Source organism: Schistocerca serialis, chromosome 11, assembly GCF_023864345.2.
Source record: "Schistocerca serialis cubense isolate TAMUIC-IGC-003099 chromosome 11, iqSchSeri2.2, whole genome shotgun sequence".
Lineage (NCBI taxonomy): Eukaryota > Metazoa > Arthropoda > Insecta > Orthoptera > Acrididae > Schistocerca > Schistocerca serialis.
In genome coordinates this window covers 96,245,261-96,259,197 of record NC_064648.1, presented here as the reverse complement: position 1 = coordinate 96,259,197, position 13,937 = coordinate 96,245,261, and the positions used below count along the sequence as shown (strand labels likewise).

Genomic DNA, 13,937 nt, shown 5'->3' with positions numbered 1-13,937 from the left:
ATTGTTATATTAGTGTGTCACCTCTATGGTGAATTAAGAGGTACTGACTGGTTTCTTTGAACATTTAATAGAAGCCTTCTTTTTACCTGCTATTGATTAAGAGCCATTCCAAGTTCTGTACAGAACAATCTTTCGCATTTTTCATGACGTTTGTTATTCTGTACACTAATATTTCTTTTTCTAAATGGTAAATAATGCATTCAGACATTGTTGGTATTAAAGGTAATTCATGAAATAAATTATATTTAAACCAGAAAATTAAAGGTTCCACATGGCATATGAAAAGTAACTGACTACACCCATGTATGTACAGATTCCAAATTGTCTGTGAATTTGAGTTACAAACTTTTTTAAATAGAAATATGAAGAGCACAATACTTTGGGTCTACAATAACTCAAATGTAAAATACTTTAGTTTCCTATGGGAAACTTTGTTCTTTACAAGACTTGTGCAACTGCTTTCACTCTTAATGGCAAACTAAATGGTTTATGTTAAAGTTAACTAGCAAAAAGTGTAACCATTGTTACATATTTTCTGTGAAGTAAGATTGCTTACTGTTAATTCCTTCCTTTGGCATCATAACTTGATAATTTCAGTTCCGTATGGGACATATGAACTAACAAAATGAAATGCTTTTATTACTATGACCAAACAAAATCTTTTTAACATGTAGTACACAGTTCAAATCAGCAAAAAGTGTAACCGTGTAATTAAGGTAAATGTTCATGAAAATTAGGCATGTAACATGAATACTGAAATTTCCTAGATTTCCAAGTGTAACTGTAATCACTGTATTCTGTACTTTGTACTGCTAGAAAGATAATTACATGTGATTATTTGCATTCTCCCCGCCCCCCCTCAACACAGGAAAATATAACAGAAAGACCTCCTAGCAAAATAAAGACAAAATTCACAATATTAGGTTTTGCCTGACTCAGGCCCCCTTATTATAGAATGGTTCTAAAGTAATAAGAATGCTTATGATCAATTGGAACATTGTGTTCATTCTAGGAACTATTAAAACAAAAATTAACAGAGTAACAATTTTATTGCTCTTATGTTGCAGAGTATCCACAAACATTACTTTTTGAAACATAGGACCACTGCATACTCCATTAGATCACACCCATCCTATGAATAAACTGTTTTCTTAAAGTGATAAATTCAAGTTAACGTAGTTATTGAGGTAAATATTTTCTCACACTGAAAGCCATTTGTCAAATAAGTCCCAGTACATAATTTTTTCATTAATTTCACACAAATCACCTGTTTTTAAAGCAAGTGCATAATTTGTAACACCAAACATCTTAAAATAAGCTTATATAATAAACAATTCTAATTTTGTTACAATATCTACACAAGATGTAAAGAGTTAATTTTACTTCAATGTGATTCATCCTTTCAAGTTCATCATTGCACAACCACAAATCTATGTACAACATAGTTTTAAGAAATCTGTAAAAATGTCACACCCATCTGCATGGAATGTCCCATTACATAATCTTTTCCAATTTGAGCACTATACATGATTAAACGATATGAGTTTATTTAACTTCTGCCTTATACTTGATTTGTTGTTTAAAATTTTCTCACCAAGACATTTTTTTCCATATGTTTTTAAGCATATGCTGGAGTACAGGGATGCAATCTTACAAACAAGTTGAGTCTGATGTAATCCTCAATCCCAATTTTATAATGGTAATCATGACCAAGAGCAGCAGATAGCTAATCTACAATTTTATTTTTAACACAATGCAAAATCTTGGCCTGAATATACTTCTGTCGCATATCCCCAGCAATCACAAACATCTGAAACAGTTTCTCTGAATATTCTACAACAGGGTACACGCAGTCACTTGTTTCAACCAGTTTTCCCCAGTTAACAAAATTCTACAAATGCATTTTTATTGGCCATATTGGCAAAAGCATAGAGAGCATCACATTCTAAGGCAGATTTAACTACTGGTGGCTTCTGTATGTGAAGACAGTCTTTGTATGTGATCTGCCTTGACAGGTGCAATGACACATACCCTGCAATATAATAGAATATTTTTTGCTTGTAAAATGAGAACTTAATGTTATCATCAAGAAGTGCACACCACTTCTCTACTTCATTTTCTGCAGCACTTTCATCACTTTCTACTACATGCTTTCTTGCATGAAAATCATAAACAGGTGGCAAACAACACACATTAAAATTTGAGCAATTCCCATTCAGTGCAGTGACACTGTTACCTAAGACCAACTTTCTCATGGCACATTTGAACTGGTATGCATTTGGATTGTTGTTTCAATCACCTCTGGACAGAATGCAGGAAGAAAAAGCCCTTTGTGGTCTTGTGACAGTTTATATGTTAGCAAATACTTCAGAGGAGACTCAACACGAAGCATACTTGCCAGAGCTATGTGCCTGACTGATTGCATATTGAAAATTATCCCAAAAGCAAAAGTATTTCTTGCATGGAGCAGCAATGGAACACCAATGATTTTTAAGCTTTTGATATAATTTTCAGTGTCTCTGAAAATACCAAACCAATAAGATTTGTTGTCAAGTCTCAGGGGACTCTTATACCCTTTACCTAATGGATTTCTGGAGTTCAGAATATCAAAAATCCTGTCAATATAATAAAAAAATTCTACTGTTGCTTCACTTCCTTTAAGATTTCGATCACCAACCCTCCTCAAAAACTCTATACTATCTGCCACGCTAGAACTCATAGTCTGTGCAGCTAATGAAACATTCATTTTTCTATTTACATAACTTACATGTTGTCCTGATAGTTTGTTGGCAAATGTCATACCTTCTTGTTGTACCTTGTTCAATTGCTCAATGAAATGCCATCTAATAATGGCAGTTGGAGACTCAATAGCAGATACTTCTGCTAGAGCATTTCTGGCTAACTTAATCATATGACATGTCCAAGATACAATAAACATTGTATTTTTCCACAGGATGAGGAATGCGGCTTTTAAAATCACCGTTGTAAAAGTTTAAAGTACAGCCATGTGAATGTAAAGTGCTTACATTTACCTTGCAGCCATCACATGTAACACCAAACACTAATGCCAGAACGATGCAGCCTCTCTAAAGCAGATTTTATCAGTGTGGCCTGATTATTTGCTGTGCACCATTGATAAAGAAATATGCAATCGGGCATTTAAATTTGCCATTAATAGAGACAAGCATGAAAACCAGAGCCTCAGATGCCTCTATTACTTCTTTTGACTGAGGCACTTCCCCACCAAAGTCTAAAAAATCTGTGTATAGCTTAGTTCCTTGGTCCCAAACTACTTGCTTCCTAATTGCCATACTGTCTACAATTAGACATGAATCACAGAACTGGTCCCTTACAATTGGGTTCAAATCAATGGACTTAAAAACACTTGCCACCCATTTGGAAATCAATGATTTATGGGGAAGAGGCATTAATTTTTGCAGGTATTCATATGCTGCTGGTAATAAAAGTACACATCCATCGCAAACATTTTTCACGTTAGTTGTGTATCTATTACCCTTTGACGAGAGAGAATTGTTCACTAAATTGCACACTGATTCCACTTGTGTTCCTTTCTGATGATGGAGGAAGTTATGTAACTTCTCAGGATGATGGCCCTTCTCCTTCAATGAACTTATGATGTCATCCATGGAAAACACTTTCTTCTCTCTTCTTCGAAGTTTTTCACGGACGCACTTCAGTTTACGTTTTAATTCGTGCACAATGTCTGAGAAAAAATTGCAAGTTTCGGTCACCTTGTCTTCCATTTCTACTTTCGACTGTATACCACAATCAATTACTGAAGAACCAACTGCACTCTGAAATAAAGAAATAATTTCGTTATATATGAATGAAATAACTCAAGGCTTGATGAAAACATAATATAAGAAAGCTTTGGGGGTGTGAAAACATCATAATAACGTTTTCGACACAATTCGTAGCTTCTGCATTGGATAAATGGGACATGCTTTCCAAGGAAGAATTCTCATTGAGAACATTCTCCACGAAATCAGTAGCTCCTGCAGGGGGCAAATCGAGCACGGATTCCATGACAGAACGCTAAAAACAAAAATATGGACCTGGATTACAACATTGCTTAGACCTATGTAGCCCATTTGTGTCCGTACGAAATAAATTCACAAAAGTAAAAAGCAGACACATAGCAAGGAAATTAATTAGCTACCTCAAATGGAGAAGCATCGTTGTCACCCAAAATCCTAACAACATGTCGTCGTGGCTGTTTATTTGGTTGCATCAAATATGCCGGAAAGTCAAAAACTGATGGTACTGCTTCGGGTTTGAGACGTTTCTTCCACGTTCCAGGGCTCAGTACATAATCATCTTGTCGGAAATGGATTCTGCAAAGAAAACTGCAAGACGTAGGATTAAAACCTTTCCGCTTCACGGAAGTAATCCACTTCTTTAGCAGCTCTGGGTGCTTTAGAGGAAACCTGTTCAAAAACATCGAACTAGCAAACGCACTAAGTCTGTTTTTTTATCGTATTGTATCGGTAGTCCTATTACCTGTGAAATGGTAAGTCACTTTCCTTATTCCATCGCTTTGTACAGTTGAAATCGGAACAAGAAATCACCATTTTGATATTCCTTATACACCGTACAGACCGAGAAAAACTTCTTGTCAAATTCGAATATGGCGGACAATACAGACGACAGTAATCAGCTGGTAGAGCCATCTATCGGTAGGTCCGGTAGTTGAGCATCCCTCATTTCGCTACCTTTAGACGCCTGTTGATCAGGAGCGTCAAAGTAATTCTGCTGTGGCAGAATTGCTTGCTGTAGAAACATCATTTTCAGAAGACGAAATGTTTAGTTCAAGTTGCGTCGATCGCGGTGTCACCAGCAATCCACTTTTTCTGTTTGTCTGTCCACTCGGTCATGCGTAAATAAATTCATAGAAAAAAGTGAACAGCGAGATGAATGAAGTGCACAGAAAACTAATATAGGTGAACTTGAAAGACATAATCCAACATTGCACACACGGAACTCAATGCCCCTATCACTACGCAGGATCTCATTGCTACCCTCCGCACAAAACGCAACACCGCTCCTGGTCACGATCGTGTCACCTACCGTCACCTTCATGAAGCTCCTGTCTCTTTCCTCTCCACCCTGGCCAGGTTCTACAATGTAGTCCTGTCCACCGGTTACTACCCTGACCTGTGGAAAACCTCCCGCATTCTCATGTTCCTTAAACCCGGCAAACCGCCGTCCGCCGTCTCCTCCTACCGTCCCATCAGCCTTACCTCGGTCTTCAGAAAGGTCCTGGAATCTATCCTCACCCGACGCATCCAACAGCATCTCCGCCAGCACCGCCTCCTTCCTGTTACCCAGTGTGGCTTTCGGCCGTCCTTCTCTTCCGACGACCTTCTCCTTCACCTCACTCATCTCCTTTCCGACCAGCTTAATTCCCGTCGCTCCGCAATCTTCCTCTCCCTGGACCTTGAACGGGCCTATGACCACATATGGCATTCCGGTCTCCTTTTCAAGCTCCAAACCTTCGCCCTTCCCATCAACTACGTCCGTCTGATCGGCTCCTTTCTCTCCCTCCGTCCTTCCTATGTCACCATCCATAACAGAGACTCCTACACCTTTTTCCCCTCCGCCGGTGTGCCCCAAGGCTCCGTCCTCTCCCCCCTTCTGTACCTTTTGTACAGGGTGGACATGCCGCCGCCGTCACCCCCCGTCCACCTTCTCCAGTTTGCCGATGACACTGCCTTCCTTGCCCTTGCCCCCACCCTGCAGCGCTCCCAACACCTTCTCCAATCCCATCTTGACCAGTTCACCGCTTGGTGCAACCAGTGGTTGCTCAAGGTCAATCCCTCCAAAACCCAGGCGATCATTGTAGGCAAAACCACCCCTTCCTTCCGCCTCCTCGATTTCTACATCACCATATATGGCCGTCCTATCGCCCTCAATCCCACCCTTAAGTACCTTGGCGTCACCCTCGACCGTCGCCTCTCCTGGACTCCCCACCTCCGGACAATCCAAGCCAAGGCACGCTCCCGACTCAGTCTCCTCAAGCTCCTCTCCGGCCGTACGTGGGGTCTGGACCCCTCCACCATCCTCCACACCTATAAATCCCTCATCCACCCTGTCCTTTGTTATGCCCATCCGGCTTGGATCTCCGCCCCCCCTTCTTTTTATAAACCCCTCCAAATCCTTGAACGCCATGCTCTCCGCCTCGCCTATCGCATCCGTCTCCCCTCCCCTATGCGAATCCTGTACGATCTCATCACCTTGCAACACCTCCATCTTTTCCTTGAAAGGATACGGATCCTGTACACCTCCCGTAAACTCGATCCTCCTCACCCGCTCATCTCCCCGATCCTCTCTCACCCCCGTCCGCTGCTGCGCCTGTATTCCCTCGTCCCACCCGGTCTCCATCTCTCCACCCTCCTTACCCTCTCCCAAGGTGGCTTCCGCCAGCTCCCCCTCCCAGATGTTGTCCTCCTCCCCTCCATCTACCCCTCCTATCAACTTTGACCCTGCCCCACCCCCCACTTCCGGTGTCTAGGCACCCTTCTCCCTTCTCTTCCCTTCCCTTCTCTTTCCTTTTCTCACGTCCCCTCCCTCCACCCCTCTTCCCCCGGGCTTCCCTTCCCCCTTCCTCCCTCCCCCCTATCTCACCTGCCCGTGGCATCTCTGCTCTCCTCTCTCGCTCTCCCACTCCCCTTCCTCCTCCTCCTCTCTTGGCAGGTCCCCGGACTCGCACACGCATAGTGAACATTCGCGCGCCGGAGATCATCGCCATCAGTGTCTCGTGTGTGTGCTTCGTTTTGTGTTTCGCGTTCTTTCGCAGTTATAACTTCACTGTCAAATGTGCCGTCGCCGTCCTCCATGTTTTGTGCTCCGTGTCAACAAGTGTTAGTGTTTTTATCGTCCAGCGTGAACGGCTTCATGTTTATTGTTTTTTTGTATTCTCCATTTTTTGCCCGCCGTTTTTTATATTGTCTGTATCACCTCTATGTCATGTTATGGTTCCACTTAAGGCTGAAGAGCAGTGTAATATGCTGCTGACAGCCCGCCTGTATAGGTGATTAAAATTACAATAAAGAAAAAAAAAAGACGTAATCCATCTCCGGCAGTACTCCGCGAGGTTACCGCCCTTTGATTGTGCCATTCCTGCACTAATCGAAGTGCTAGGTTTTTCAGGTGCCAGCCAGCCAGCCAGCCAACCAGCCAGCCGAGCAGCAGCAGCAGCAGCAGCAGCAGCGGTCCCGGTCCCGGTCCTGGTCCCGGCCAGCAGCAACGGTCCCGGCCAGCAGCAGCGGACCAGCCGGCAGCAGCCAGTCAGTCCTCCTGCAGCAGCAGCAGCGGCGGTGGCGGTCCAGCCAGCCAGCCAGCCAGCCAGCCCAGGAGCAGCAGCAGCAGCAGCTCCGGCCCCGTCCGTGGCAGCAGCAGCAGCAGCTGCGGCGTTCCTGCCACTCGTCGTCGCCGTCACCGTCACCGTCAGTGCCAGCGCCAGCAGCGAGGGACTCTGGTCTTCGTCCGTCTTCCTCTGTCTTCATCTTCCTCCGTCTTCATCTTCATCAGTCTTCGTCTTCATCTGTCCCCAGTTCTTGTCCTTTCTTTTTCGTCCTGTGCGTTTTTGTTTCTCCCTGTCATCATGTCAGCCCCCACCACCACTACCACCACAGCCATAGTTTATACTTCCCCCTCCGCCACCACCACCACCATAACATGGTATGCCCAGTCACACCCCCCTCTTTCCGTCCCGCCTCTTCTCACTCTCCCTTCGCCCTCGCTCTTTGTCGCCCCCTTTCCAGCTTCTTCCTACCGCTCCTCTCCCTCTGATCCTTTCCCCCCACTCCCCCGGCCAGTCACTGCAGCTCCAGCTAAGGTGGTGGCCCGTCGAGCCACTGCCCATGCCCAACTATCCCCATCGCCCTCGCCATCACCGCCACCACCGTCGCCGTCGCCGTTGCCTTCACTGTCACCATCTCCAGCACTGACTGCTGTGTCATCACCGGGACCTGCCCCTTCCCGTCACCTCCCTATAGCTCCCGTCCCTCATATCACCACCCACCCTTCTGCCGCCGTTAAATGCCCTAGTGGCACCACCACTTCCTCCGCTCTCAAAAAGGCCACGCCCAATCTTCCTTCGCTCGGTCATGGATGTGTGTGATGTCCTTGGGTTAGTTAGGTTTAAGTAGTTCTAAGTTCTAGGGGACTGATGACCATAGATGTTAAGTCCCATAGTGCTCAGAGCCATTTGAACCATTTGAACCAATCTTCCTTCCCCCCCCAGGATGCCATTGATGTCTCCCCACCAGGCTCTGTTCCCTCCTCCTCCTCCTCCTCCTCTTCCTCCTCCTCCTTCTCCTCCCCCCCTCTTTATACAAATACCTCCTCTCCCGTCCCAATCCTTCTCTTCTCGAGACCCAGAATCTCTCCCTCCTCCTCCGCCAACACTTCCCTGGTCCCCCATCTCTCTCCTCACTCCCAGACGGGATTCCATTCTCATCTCCTCTCCCAGCCCAACCCTCCATACTGACATCGTCTCCCACCTCCCCATCACCCATTTTGGCCCCAACGCCTCCACCACCCCTGCTCCTTCTCCGTCTCCTACCCACCAACCCCAACCCCCACGTCGCCCGCCGACCCTCACCGCTGTGATCACTCGGCTTAGCCCGACGATCACGGAGGAGGAGGTGTTGGTGGAGCTCAAGGCGCATCCCACAATGGAGGTGCGGGCCGTCCGCTGCATTTTCAACTCGGCCAGCCCCACCCGCCTTATGCGGGTTTTCTCCGAGGACGCCCCCTCCATTGACCATCTCGTGATGGAGGGTGCCCTCCTCTTCAACCAGCGCTACAAGGTCGACCCCTCCCATTCCCCTCCTCAATCCCTGCGCTGCCAGAGGTGTCTGCGCTATAACACACACCCAACAGCCGAGTGCCGCGAGTCCCCCACCTGCCCGCATTGTAGGCAAGCGCACTTCCTCCGGCAGTGCCCTAACCTTCAATCCCCTCCCTCCTGCAATACCTGCAATCTCCCCCATCCCATCTACTCCCAAAAGTGTAAAGCCTGACCCCCTCCGACCACTCCTGAACTCACCGTCCCTGTCCGTCCTCTGGGCGCCCCCACCCCTCCCAGCAATACCCTTCGCCTGTCCCCTTACCGCTGAGGACATCATCAGATTCCTCACCATCGTCCTTCAGAATGTTCATCCTTTTCAGCGCCCCCCCACTCTCCAACAGATATCCCTCGCTGCCCGTTCCATTTTCCAACACAAAATGAACGCCACCTACTCCAACAATCAGGCCCATTTCACCTTCTCCCGTCTCGACACCCTTGTCTAAATCCCTGACATGGTGCGACAGCACCGTATCCTTTTCAACAATATCCGCTCCCTTCCCGCCAACAAGAACCTCTTCCTGCACACCCTTGCCACCCACCGTGTGGATGCCTTCCTCCTCAAAGAAACCTTTCTCCAATCCCACCACACCATCCACACTTCACCCTACCTCCTCCACCGCTCCGATAATCCGCTCACGATTGCGCGTGGCGGAGTTGCCATTGGTCACTACTGCCAGATCCCTGTTCGGCTCCAACCTCTCCTTCCCGACCCCACCGAACAACTGATCCTTAGTCTCTTCTTCCATGGCCTTACCGTTACCTGCAACACCATCTATGTCCACCCTAACGCCCCTATTCCCTTCGACTTCCTCTCCCACATTGACCGTACCTTCTCCTCCTACGTGATCGCCGCTGACCTCAACATCCATAGTCGTTCCGCCGCCTAGTTACGGCGGTGGCATCAGTTATTCTCCTCCCTTCAAGATGACCTCTTCCCCATCCACCAGCATACCCGTCCCGAAGCCAACTCCACTCCCGATGTTATCCTCTCCTCCCCCAACCTCCTTGGTCACATAACGATGGATGTCCTGGAGCCTATTGGTAGCAACCATCTCCCTGTCCTCCTCACTGTTTCAGACGGTCGTCGCCCCTGCCCAGACCCTCGCAATGACCCTCCCCCTGAGTACATCCATGAATATTCCCGTGCCAACTGGAATGCCTACCAGGATACCCTTTCCACCCAGGCCGATAGCCACCCCTTCACCTAGCATCACCCTGACGATGTAACCCATGCCACCTCCGTTCTCCAGCAGACCTTGTCTGAGGCCGTGGAGGCCCACGTCCCTACTGTCGCCATCCACCCCCACCGTCCTACCTTACCCCCACAGGCCTTCCTCCTCCGTGAATCCCGCCGTCTCTACCATGCCTTCCTCTGCACACGTGACCCAGACACACTACGACGTCATCGGCAACTCCAGCGACAGATTCGTAATTTGCTGGCGCCTAAGAAATGCCGGGACTGGCGACAGACATGCACCCGTTTAAATGCTACCCTATCAACTCGTCCAAGTTCTGGTCAGCCTTCCGTTACGTTACCGGAACTTAACCCTCCCTCTACTATCCTCTTCTCCATGATGATCACCCCTTCCAAGACTCCCTTAGTAAGGCCAATCACTTTGCCTCTAACCTCTCCGATGTGTTTTCCATCCCTGATGATCCCCCATTCGATTACTCCCTCTTCCCGGATGTCCGCGATCGAACTGACAACTCTGTCCCTCCCCTCGCACCTGGTTTCCAGTACTTGGACAACATTACACACACGGAACTCTGCCCCTATCACTACATAGGATCTCATTACTACACTCGGCACAAAACGCTCCTGGTCACGATCGTGTCACCTACCGTCACCTTCGTGAAGCTCCTGTCGTTTTCCTCTCCACTCTGGATAGGATCTACAACGTAGTCCTGTCCACCAGTTACTACCCCGACCTGTGGAAAACCTCCCGTATCCTGATGTTCCTTAAACCTGGCAATCCGCTGTCTGCTGTCTCCTCCTACCGTCCCATCAGCCTTACCTCAGTCTTCAGCGAGGTCCTGGAATCTATCCTCACCCGATGCATCCACCAGCATCTCCGCCAGCACCACCTCCTTCCCGTTACCCAGTGTGGCTTACGGCCGTCCTTCTCTTCTGACGACCTTCTCCTTCACCTCACTCATCTCCTTTCCGACCAGCTTAATTCCCGTTGCTCTGCGATCTTCCTCTCCCTGGACCTCGAACGTGCTTATGACCGCGTATGACATTCTGGTCTCCTCTTCAAGCTCCAAACCTTCGCCCTTCCCATTAACTACGTCCGTCTGATCGTCTCCTTTCTCTCCCACCGTCCTTCCTACATCACCATCCAAAACACAGATTGCTACACTTTTTTCCCCTCCGCCGGTGTGCCCCAAGGCTCCGTCCTCTCCCCCCTTCTGTACCTTTTGTACACGGCGGACATCCCGCCGCCGTCACCCCCATCCACCTTCTCCAGTTTGCCGATGACACCGCCTTCCTTGCCCTTGCCCCAACCCTGCAGCGCTCCCAACACCTTCTCCAATCCCATCTTGACCGGTTCACTGCTTGGTGCAACCAGTGGTTGCTCAAGGTCAATCCCTCCAAAACCCAGGCGATCATTGTAGGCAAAACCACCCCTTGCTTCCGACTCCTTGATTTCTATCTCACCATCTATGGCCGTCCTATCGCCCTCACTCCCACCCTTAAGTACCTTGGCGTCACCCTTGACCGTCGCCTCTTCTGGACTCCCCATCTCCGGACAATCCAAGCCAAGGCACACTCCTGACTCCGTCTCCTCAAGCTCCTTTCCGGCCGTACGTGGGGTCTGGACCCCTCCACCATCCTCTACACCTATAAATCCCTCATCCGCCCTATCCTTTGTTACGCCCATCTGGCCTGGATCTCCACCCCCCCTACCTTTTATAAATCCCTCCAAATCGTTGAATGCCATGCTCTCCGCCTCGCCTATCGCATCCATCTCCCCTCCCCCACGTGGCTCCTGTGTGATCTCATCCCCTTCCCCCACTTCCTCCTTTTCCTTGAAAGGATACGGATCCTGTACACCTCCCGCAAACTCAATCCTCCTCATCCGCTTGTCTCACCCATCCTCTCCCACCCTCGCCTGCTGCCGCACCTGTATTCCCACGTCCCACCCGGACTCCATCTCTCCACCCACTTACCCTCTCACAAGGTGGCTTCCGCCAGCTCCCCCTCCCTGATGATGTCCTCCTCCCCTCCATCTACCCCTCCTACCAACTTTGATCCTCCCTCCCTGTGCCTGTGTCTGTTCCTTGGGCAACCTCCGTCCCTCCTCCCTTTCTCCCCACTCCTCCCCTGGGCCTCCCCTACCCTGTACCTCTACTCCTCCTCCCATCTCCTCAGCCATTGGCATCTTTTTCTCTCCACCCTCTCCACCCCCCCTCACCCTTCTTCCCCTCTTGGCAGATCCCCGGACTCGCACACGCTACGTGGACTTTCGCGCGCTGGAGATCATCTCCATCAGTGTCTCGTGTGAGTGATGTCGTTTTGTGTTTTTAGTGTCCGCCGTCACGCTTCTACGTTCACTTGTGCCGTCGGATTCAACAGTGTTATGTGAGCCGTGTCAACGTGTTTTCAGTGTAGTTATTGTCGAGTGTGAACAGCTCCATGTTTTTGGTGTATCTGCGACTACTATTTTTTGCCCGTCACTATGTTCATTTTAATACTCCATTATTGTACTGTTATTGTCAACACTATGGCTGAAGAGCGATGTAGCATGCCGCTGTCAGCCTACCTGATTGTTCAGTTATTAAAATAACAATAAAGGAAAAAAAAGACGTAATCATGTTAGATAAATCCTTGCATACCAGCCGTGACTTTCATGTAAGTTACAACGGTAAATAATTATTGACTAAAAGAAGTCTGTCACTTAGTTAACATGGGTTGGAGGCATAGCATGAAAGTATTTAGGACTATTGGGTTATTAAGAAAGCTTCGAGTCCTTACTAAAAGTTGAACAATATTTTGGGGGATGAAGATTGTACCATAAAAAAATTATACGGAACTAAACTATCGACCTACTATAAATATAAATCCGTCCTGGCGACAGCAGTGTCACCTGCTGAGGTATAACGTAGTCCAGCACATGCACGGTATATGTTGTATTGGTGAGCATGCTGTCTGTGTGTACAATGTGGAAGGTACATGATCTATCTGAGATTGGGCAAGGGCAGAGTGTAACGGCCCGGAGGCTTGGCACGAGCATTTCGGAAACAGCACAACTTGTCACGTGTTCAAGGAGTACTGTGATTAGTGTCTTCAACACGTGGCGAAACCGAGGTGGAACCAAGTCCAGATGTCAGAGGGTTGGGTGGCCACCCCTCATTACAAATGATGGACATTGTAGGCTGAGTGGACTCGTAAAATGGGACAGGTAGCAACCTGTGCCCTTGGACGTTAATCTGAGAAGAGTACAAGTGTGTCTGAACACACACAAGACGGAACGCTCCTAACGAAGGGCCTCTGCAGCTGACGACCCTGGCAAGTGCCAATGTTAACATTATAATGTCGGTAACTACGACTGAAATGGACTCGTGGCCATCGGCACTGGACATTGGGGTAGTGGAAGAGCATTGCACAGTGTGGTGAATCCCAGTCTTTCAGGGAACAGCTCCTTGACACCCATACTTCAGGATGGATACAAGCTGGTGGCAACTACATTGTGCTCTGGGAAACTTTCATGTAAACATCCATGGGTCCAGTGGAGCTTGTGGAAGGCACCATGAGGGCCAAGGAGTATTGTACACTCGTTGCAGACCACATAGTTCATGATGTTCATGTTTCCTGATGGCAGTGGCATTTTTCAGCAAGATAATGCACCATGTCACAATGAAAAAAATGTGACACAGTGTTTCAGGGAATACAGTGGCGAGTCCCAATTGATATGCTGGCCCCCCAACTCTCGAGATGTGAACCCAACCAAACCCATCTGGGATGTGACTGAAACTGGCATCAGAGCTCATCACCTTCCTTACAGGAATTAGGTAACTTGTGTGTGCAGATGAGGTACCAACCAGCCATTCGGCAGGTGGT

At 48.1% G+C, this 13,937-nt stretch overlaps 1 long non-coding RNA gene across 2 annotated transcripts; it reads right to left on the bottom strand.

Moving 5' to 3' along the window:
* Positions 1–1,030: 1,030 nt before the first annotated feature.
* LOC126427393 (uncharacterized) lies at positions 1,031–4,657 on the bottom strand. Of its 2 annotated transcripts, none has more exons than XR_007576661.1 (2): positions 4,522–4,657; positions 1,031–4,367 (listed from the first exon to the last, which is right to left on the bottom strand). It is a non-coding gene; the product is annotated as an uncharacterized LOC126427393 (long non-coding RNA). The 2 variants fall into 2 exon arrangements; XR_007576662.1 differs by having other exon boundaries at positions 1,031–4,448; positions 4,522–4,651.
* Between the last annotated feature and the right edge of the window lie 9,280 nt (positions 4,658–13,937).